Below are 10,000 nucleotides of genomic sequence, written 5' to 3'. Positions count from 1 at the left end.
ATGTGGAGCATTATGGGATAATGCTTCCCAACCCTGTCTCTTTTTACTTTTCCTTGGTTCTCTTGAGGACCTTGGCCTATCATATTTGCCCTCCAGGAAGAACTGGTTATCACGCCGCCTCCTGGGGTTTATATCACTGCTGATTTGCATTTGAATAGCTTCTTTGAAACGTGACCGCCGACCAGTAAGTAGGTAGGAAGTATGCATAATTATCCCATAATGCTCCACATATCTTAAGAGAACTTCAATTACACTTCAAGGTAAGTACCTCTCGTCTAATTTTCATTTCTCGAAAGTGAGAATGTTTATGATCAGGACCCATATTGATAGCAGTTTTTATAACTGAAAAGGTCATCCTGTTTAAACATGTTATTATTATTATCATTATTATTATTTTATCAAAGCTGTGTAAATCGAGCTGAAACTGTGCATCAAACCTTGCGCTTCCTCTATTTATCTCACCTATTGTAAGGAATATGTTTGAAAATCTTCATTATGAATCGGTATATTTCAAAGAGCTACACAACGAGCAAGAATACCTTTCACCGACAATATACAGAACGGGGGAAGCTGTAGTGTCAACTATTACTAGTTACTACTCTATAGCAACGAATTATTAATCTGGCGCATGCTCAACGGAAATCCCAAGCGGCTTGCTGCAGAGGTTTCTCACGGGGCATGACCGGGGGTAAACAAACCAACTATACGACACACAAGCCACGCCATTGACTTCGTAAACGCTAAAAGCCATGCAAGAGAGAAATCCCTACTCGCAGGGTAGTAACAGTAAGGTGAAAACATAATTATTTTTAGTCTGTTCACAGACCCTCCATTTTCTCTTCAAAGTCTGTCTAGCGCGGGTGATAAGAAATATAGCCTGTGCACAGACCCCCACCTCAGTAAAAACTCGGAAAATGAACCCGATTTCCGATTGTTATTGAGGCCGGAGGGGAGTCTGTACACAGGCTATAAAAAATATAAATCGCGGGGGATTTATTGACCGCTAGCGCAAGTGGGTAGGGGTGGGGGAAGAAGAAAATAGACGCGACCACCTTCCGTAAGAGACGGCCTATCCTAAACACCAAAACTTTCCCAGTAAAAGCCTTATAGTTGGAGCCTCTAGTAAACGACCACCTGCCGTAAGCGACCGCAACCACTTTTTGGGCCTGAAAGTTAACTGATTTTTCATTGTTTTTAAGCTCTTGTAAGCGACCACTTTACGCGGCATTTTCTGATCTCTATGCTCGCTGTGTGCACTATGCTAGAATATACGACTTGTACTAACAACTTTAGTAACATGAACTACACATGGCGCACAACTTAGGAATTGCATACAATAAATTATCTTCCATAAAGTAGATGTGACAGCCAATGTCTCTTTTTATCTTATTACGATTCTTGCTTTGAGTGTGAAAAACCATTCCTTAAAGGAAAGGAATGTCCTGGCGAATATGCTCACGGTAGATCACCACGTCAAACAAATATTATATCTGTTCACTAGGACAGTTACAAAGGCTTCATAACGCAATATCAGACAAAAACAAAATTTCAATTTAATTTGCTTTGTTAGCTTTAAGAACCAGAATTGAGAAATGTACTACTTGTTTATATTAACGGCGTTTTGACCCGTAACGACAATAGTTTTTTAAATTTCCGGTTAAGTCAAGTTGTAGTCACACTATATTTTGGGGAGCAGAGGGACTGTTTCCTGCTTAAAATCAATGGCTCACTTCCTTATTTTTATTCATAATGGTGGAATTTGAAAAGGTACTATACTGCCCCGACTTAAAAATGGTACTCATTTTCCTTGTTACGAAAGTCTTCCAAAAGGGTGCAATGTTCAAATGAGTAACTGTTTTTAAACTCTCAAATGAGATGCTACGTCACGCAATGGTCAGCGACAAGCCTGGTGGCCTAAGTGTGCAGCCACCCACTCCCCCAGGAAAATTAAATTGGCAGCACAGTAAAAATCACCTTTTGGCGATTCTTGTTAGATCTATTGATCTTGATGCCATTTTCATTGCCGTCCCCGTTGAACATTACGCGATTTAATTTTTTTTGTTTATAACTATTATTAACCAAAGCTTCGCTTTTAGACCTGGGTAAATATATATATTACCTGTTGATTCAGTTATTTCACATTGGTATGCCCGTGGAACGGGCGAGCGTACGGTTACGTGATTACCAAAACTTCTCGGGTAACAGCTGGGGCAAGTAGATTACCACACTTTTTTTTATATTAAGTATGGGGCTACGCTCGTGCGCGTGGAGCTCCATTTGCATTTTTACGGTAAAGAAACCTTGGAGTTTTAGTGTAGCTTCAGCTAATACAATGCCCACCTTAGTTAGAAATTCCCAAGTAGTTTTGATCGTTCGCTTGATTTGTCCCGACGAAAAGGGTCAACAATTTCTTATAATTTCTTTCCTAGGTACGACATTAGCAACTCTAGCGACGACGAACCGGTAATGGGGAACATAAGAACACGACGAATTTCATGACGACGACGTCTGTTGACTGGGAAAAGACTGGAACGAGAACGTCAGTTTCGGCGGGAAAAAGGAAACTTAAGGTGACTCTACCCAGTTATTTTGTGAGGGTACCATTCTACTTTGAAGCTCGCTGGTATGCCCACCTTTACTTTGATCGTAAGTCTAACATATAGTATGAATAACATATAGATCAATCTACGATATAGCATAAAATTTTTGGCAATCGGAGTAAATGTCACGTGGTTATAGTGCCACGCCTCTTTGGGGTCTGAGTCGAAATTCTGCTGTTGCCGGTATTTTTTCGTGAAAATCTCTCGGCAACATATAGTGCGTATTAGTGCCTTGCGTTGAACACTGACTTTCACCAAAATCGCGAAGACCCAATGCGAGAAATTCAGCGGTTTTCAAATTTCGGTCATAATTTATGCGAAAATGAAAAGCCAACTTTACACGATTATATCTAATAAACTATCAGATTTATCCCTTTATTTTGGGGATCTTTATAACAGATGGGTCCTTGCAAGCCAGCAAAAAACTTTAGGGCCTTGTAAATGCGCGCGATTTCGAGCAATGCAAACATTTACAAATTATAGTTTTAGCTAGTTGTTGACGTTTGTCAGCGTTTAAGAGTCCTTCTCACGAAAATAGCATGTTCTTAAAAATTCGTAGTTTTTTTTCCTTCAAATTTTTTTTAGGGCCACAATTGATTAACTGACTACCCGAATTCTAAATTTCATGATCATTGAAAAACTGTGACATTATCTTCTATAAGCCCAAACTTGAGTAAACATTGAAGATTTTTAGCGTTTTGGCTGACTTTGTGCTTTGGGAGTTTTCTATTGTTTCTAGTGTGTCATGATACAACATTCTTGTTCAGCACGCATGCAATGACCGCGCTGGGCTGACTTCCGAACAGTTGGTCTGAAACTGCCTGTAAGTTCGAAGTGTTTATTCGAAGTCTGGTTATTTAATAAGGATGTGACCGACGATAAAATAGCCATGATTGCTATGCGCTTGAGAATTTTCGGGGGCATTGATTACTCATGATTACTGGCCGCTTAATGTGAGGATGGCCGCTTGATGGTTCAACTGTATAATAGAAGTGGCCGCTCAATAGAGGTTTAATTTCCCATTCTTTTCTACGATTATTTCGGGACATTGATTACTGGCCGCTTAATGGAGAATGGCTGCTTAATAGGTGGCCACTTAATGGAGGTTTAATTATATACAGAGTGGGATGATAACCATGTATGCATAATAAATCAGTGAAATGGCTGAGAGGAAATCCTGCATGACGGGTAATCTCGCTGAAAAAGTTCTCTGCGATCTGAAAGATCATAGACAACACGGACTAACATACTTTGACAAACGTTTAACCCTGGAGATTAAGAACCACATGCATTTCTAAGGTAAAGGAACCTTGAAGTTCTAGCTTAACTTTAGCTCATGCAATGCCTACCTTAGTCATAAATTCCCAAGTAGTCTTGCTGTTTCACTTGATTTGTCCCGACGTAAGGGTCTAAGAGGAAATTATATTTTGTAAGACAAAAATAAGTTAAAAGTCAATTGCATTTTCCTTCACAAAAATAACAGGACTTGCACAAAACTTACCAAGCAACAATCAACCCTTCTACCAAGCTCGAAAAAGTTGAAGGGATTTTTCCCTTTTGTAATTTAGCTTTCAGTTTCACTTTGATCAAATTACGTCGACAAAAGGAACGTACAGTAAGTGCTTCCAGAAATAGCTTTAAAAATGTAGCAAATCAGGAAAAATTTGAAAACTAATGAAGCATATGAGGAGTCACATTAAATCTAATATCAAGTTAATAATATTTCTCGAAAGAAATAATAAAAGACTCGCAAACTAGAGCTCTTATAACAAATTCTTTAGACTGATGGAATCTTCCAGTGAGGAAGTTGATCTTAGACTTCCTGTTTTTCTCCTTATATTACACTGCCGGATATACACCTTGTGTGACCTTTAACAAGACTCGCACTTTGTGTGTGATTTGAAGTAAAATGGAATTTTTATTGTCGAATATGTATTGTCATATACCCTATCCCTGAGACTTTCTTGACGATAGCCGGTTAGTGGAGACTCCTTAGGAAGAGCCACATTTCATGGAAAGGCTGGAATAAGTGTCGTTGATTATGCCATATGTGATCAAACGTTATTTTCACACATCCTAAACTTTATTGTTAAAGAGCCCACGTATTTATCGGATCATAGTCCACTGGTGACCTGGTTAAGTACTGACACCGATATTCGTAATCAAGATACTTCACCAGAGAGTGATACTTTAACACGATGTGGGAAAGCGACTCTACACCACAATTCAAAGCAGCTCTTCAATCTCCAAATTTGCAAATGATAATTCAAGAATATTTAAGTGACTTCAATTCAGCTAAAAATGTTAACACTTCCGCGGAACAGGTATAAATATTCTTATCACAACGGCAACACGGTGCCTAAAGATAAGAACGACGAGACGACATAAGCGCACCTATTCACGTTCAAATAAATCAAAGAAAGACTATCGTCAACTCGTGGGTACGTTGTTTAGAAAATAATCAATTAGTTATCACCTCTGGTTTTCCCACAGTAAATTTTAGGAAATGATAGAAATTCAGATTATAAATATACCATCCTTGTTCTGGAAACACAATACTTTTCTTGCTGTTTATTGCACTTTAGGTGTATATTTAAAACCAAAACAAAAAACAAAAAAAACAGCAAAACAAATAAGCAAACAAAACAAAACCAAAAAGAAAAAAAAGAAGGAAGAAGGGAAAAAGAAGGTCTTAACAGAATTTGAACCCGGTACCTTTGGGTTGACCCGACCTCACATAGCCACTACGCCATTGAGGATGATCACATGATTTGGTGAAAAGTTTCAAATTTAATGCCTTTTTCATGGAACTTCCGCCGGCAAACGATCGAGCCATACCTAACCGATTGAAAAAACGACTCGAAGCAATCGGATGAAATTAAGGCTAATTGAAACCAGGCTACTGACAGTAAAAAACGATGTAAACGCATTTCATGGCAATGAAAGAACATATGCGATACAAAGCCGACACAACTCCTCCGCGAAGTAGGACGCAAAACATAAGCTTATGTTTTCTTATCTCGATTTCCGCTGTTATTTTAAAACTTATGCTCAAAATCACATCCATTTCCCCCCGTGATCTTGGGGGGTCCTTAAGAAGAAGAAGAAGAAGAAGGAGAAGAAGTGCCTTTATTTACCATACATTCATTCATACACATAACCTACTACATTAGTACAAGGTAGGAGATCAAGCCAGCGTCGAAGTTGAAGGAGTCGAAGAGCAAATGCTCATCTCGTCAAGTTTAACGCCTGGACGAGTCAAAGGCTCTTGAATCGTACTAGTCTTAAATTTGGTAGGACCTCTATCCTCTAACCGTGCTGTAGCGCACGATGCACGCTCTCAGCGAGGAATTTGATGCCACCGAACTTCGGCGAGCGCGTGCTTCTTTGGAAACGATAGATCTTCGCGCTCTCGAGTTCGGACCCGATTAATTACGAAGTGCGTCTACTACAAGTGAGCGAGAGACTCATTTGCATATCCCTGTCCGTGCAATAACTCGTGGTACGCTCGCGCGTACCCACGAGTTAAAAATGGTTTGATAAGGAATGTCGCTTAAAAAGACACGAATTAAGTAAATTGTCAAATGAAAAACACAGAGATCCATTAAATACCATGCACTCTACGTAAAAAATATCTTATTGTTTTACAGCAGTATAAGAAATTACTGACACATAAAGTAAATGAATATTCCAATAAACTTTCAGAATTAGAGGATATAACGTACAATTTCGATACTGAAAAATTTTGGAATTGCTTAAAAACAATGGATGACTCTACAAAATACAAAGACGCTCCACCAATTACAGAAGAGAATTGGATGAATTATTTCCAGTGTCTGCATTCTAATAAGCCACTTACTTATGACCAACAGAACGTTGTTAATGAGTTAAGAACACGCGAAGACATCGCAATGCAGTCACGACCTCTAGACTACTTCATAACAGAAGCTGAAATAAGCAAGGAAGCAAGAAAATTAAAGAATAACAAATCTGCATACTCCGACAAAATAAGAAACGAAATGATTAAAACTAGCTTACCAACACTGCTACCCGTTTACCATAAACTTTTTAATACTGTTCTTAACTTAGGAACAGTGCCTAAAAATTGGTTCAACAGTCTTGTAACTCCCATATTTACATCTGGCGTAAGAAATGACCCATCAAATTACCGCGGGATTTGTGTTTCTAGTTGTCTAGGAAAGTTGTTCTTCTCAATTTTAAACCAAAGACTTCTTGAACACGTCACTTCGCTGAACATACTCCACAAGTCTCAAATAGGCTTCTTACCGAAAAATCGAACATCAGACCACCTCCTAACATTACGAACTCTTATAGACAAGTACGCACACTATCACGGTGAAAAAGTATACGCTTGTTTTGCTGACTTTAGAAAAGCCTTTGACTCAGTCTGGCATGACGGACTTTTATATAAATTATTACAAATTGGTGTAGGGGGATGTTTCTATAAGTTAATCAAAAACCGATATTCAAACTCTTCGTGTGCATTGAAAATAGGTACGAGTCAAACAACATCTTTTAGCTATTCACGAGGCGTACGCCAGGGCTGTATTTTAAGCCCCTTGCTTTTCAATTTAGACGTTACTGACTTACCATCCGCATTTCAAAATACTTTATCAGACCCTATCATCCTTCCAAATGGCACCAAATTAAATTCGCTTTTATATGCCGATGATTTAATTATTATATCACGATCTAAAATAGGATTACAGAACTGTCTCAACACACTATCCTCTTTTTGCAACTCTTGGATGTTAGATATAAATTCCAAAAAGACCAAAGTCTTATGATCTTTCAAAAAGGAGCGAAGAAAAACTCCAATCTAGAATTACATAAAGGTAAAGAAACCATTGATATTGTCCATGAATATACATATTTAGGAACCCGTATCTCCTCAACCGGTAATTTTAATATCTCACTCGAACACTTGAAAGAGAAGGCTCTTCATGCTCTTTTTCGTTTAAGAAAACACACAAACCTTAGCAAATTAAAACCTTCTCTTGCTTGCAAAATATTTGAAGCGATGATTTCCCCAATATTATCATATAATAGCGATTTTTGGGGATGTATATGTAAAACATGATTTTAAAGCTTGGGACAATACCCCAATTGAAAAAACCCACTTGAAATTTTGCAAGCGCTGCCTAGAAATAAGCAATAAAGTTTCAAATGTTGCAAGTAGAAGTGAATTAGGACGATTGTCATTAATTATTAATATTTACAAAAACATCCTTTATTACGTATTGTATCTTCTGCCTAAAAACGAGGATACTATTGTTAAACAAGCCTTTCGTACCTCGCTAAAACTTCACTGTAATGGTAAAAACAGCTTTACCATAATCTTATGAAAATATCTGAATATCATGACCTGCCCGATTTTGATCCTAACAATTTGAGTGAAGCTCAGATCAAACACTATATAGATATAACTAGTAACAGTTGTCACTACAGCTGCCCCCGTGATGCAAAGTGTTGCATTATTTTTATTTGCAAATTTTTATAGTCTATACCGTATGCGTTGACTGTTGTTATGTTGTAATAGTCTTTTAACTCAGATCAGAAAAGGTGTAGCCTGAATTTGAGACGATTACTTTGAGTTGTTTTTACTCTCTCAGGGGGAAAATGAGTCGAAGTAATCGTCTGAAATCCAGGCTAGAAAAGGCGGAAAAGGCAATAGGAGTTTGGAACGAACAGAGTAAGGAAAATCGACGAAGTCGCAGTTCGTTTACAAATAAGTTTATTAAAGGATATCGTTTATTGACAATATTACTATATCTAGTGTTATTTAATTGAAAAATTGGTAAAAATATTGTATAACTAACAAAACGGAACTACTGCCTATGCAAAATATGGCTATTATATATAATTTTTGTTTGCATAGTGGCAAGAAAATTGTGTTGATCAGAACGATAATTGTTATTCGTTGTGTAAAAATGATGTACAGGATATATGCAACAGAGAAACTAAGTGTCCCATTCAACTGTGTTTGCATGAAGATAACATTAACTTTAAAAACTAATTAGATCTCTTTGTGCTATTGCTTTTACAATACGTAGCTGTTATATTTTTTTTCTTTTTTGTTTGCATGTTCGCAGAAAACTGATTTAATTAGAAAGATAATAAATATTTTTTTCTAAAATGGTGTAATAGGCTATAACTAACTCAGTGTTCCACTCGATTGTCTTTGCAAGAAGATAACAATAACTTTAAAAAACCAATTAATTGGCCTTGTGCTACAGTACAACATGTATCTAGAAACTGAGCGCTTCACTCATCTGCCTTTGCAAGAAGATAACCTACAATAACTTTTAAAAATATTTCATTGAATGTCTTTGTGCTACTGCTCATGCAATATGTGGCTGTTATATTCATATATATATACTATTATACGGCATGCAAAAAAACGTTTTAATCACAAAGGTCATTAATCATTGTTTGTTGAACAACAATGATAATTATGTTAATATGGTATATTCAACACAGAAACTGAGCCTGAAATTAATCTGTTTATGTGAAAAAAGATAATAAGGGGCCAATTTCAGGTGACCGAATCCTATCAAAACTAATAAACAGCAACTGTCACGTTCTAATTTAGAACTATACAGTGACTAAAAGAAGAGTGTCTAATTTATTGTCACTTGAGTCACTGCCCTATTCATGGTCTTGGGCAAAATTCCACGTGACACAACAAAATTTTGAATCTTTTACAATAAAATTTTGAGCAATAAAACTTATACCATCAGAAAGTTGAGACAATGGGGTGTTTGAAATTACTGAGATCTTGTGCATCTTGTCCATGTGCTTAATGTGAGAAGGCATGAAATCCGGAGAATTTGAATCTCATCACATTTGGAAATTTTGGAAGGAAATTTTAAACAAAGTTTTTACATCTAAGAAAAGATGACAATAAACATAAAAGTATGTGTGTATAGCCTTAGCTTTGCGTTACACTATCATTAGGCCATAAATTATCATATCCAGCTACTGGCACTCTCCTAAGAAAATAGATATTGAATTTGTGTTACGGACATTACGTAATGTCCGCAACATTAAAGGTACCTTTTTCATTTCCTCTACATTTCATGTGCTATTGATGCCGCTCAGTTAGTCTGATGTATACCTTATTTTAATCTCAAAATATTTCCTGGGTCAGCTTTCTCTGCTCAGAAATTATAAGTTGAAAAGTGTTGCGGACATTACACATTGGTTTTAACGACTTCATACAACTTAGAATCCTCTTTCAACTTTTTTCTAAATTTTCTTGACCTTTCAGTGCTTGTCTTGGGCATAATTAATTGCAATTGACCTTGTTTACAATCAACTACAATGAATTTTTATTTAGAGGATTGGAAAAGGAGAAATTGAGTAGCTTGTCAGGGGTT

General features: G+C 37.0%; 1 protein-coding gene across 4 annotated transcripts in view; it reads right to left on the bottom strand.

The window, feature by feature from the left end:
• LOC140923199 (uncharacterized) overlaps positions 1–10,000 on the bottom strand; it is a 28,092-nt gene that overhangs the window by 12,467 nt on the left and 5,625 nt on the right. For 2 of the 4 annotated variants that reach the window (XM_073373276.1, XM_073373277.1), the window contains exon 3: positions 3,950–4,009. The exons of 1 other annotated variant lie outside the window; for it this stretch is intronic. The gene's annotated coding sequence lies outside the window, so the exon portion shown is untranslated. Of the gene's footprint in view, positions 1–3,949; positions 4,010–4,101; positions 4,415–10,000 lie in introns of those variants that run through there. One more of the 4 variants, XM_073373278.1, reaches the window with a different exon arrangement.

Source organism: Porites lutea, chromosome 13 (assembly GCF_958299795.1).
Source record: "Porites lutea chromosome 13, jaPorLute2.1, whole genome shotgun sequence".
In the NCBI taxonomy this organism is placed as follows: Eukaryota; Metazoa; Cnidaria; class Anthozoa; order Scleractinia; family Poritidae; genus Porites; species Porites lutea.
The sequence above is the reverse complement of the archived record's forward strand: the minus strand, read 5'-3'. Positions and strand labels throughout refer to the sequence as shown.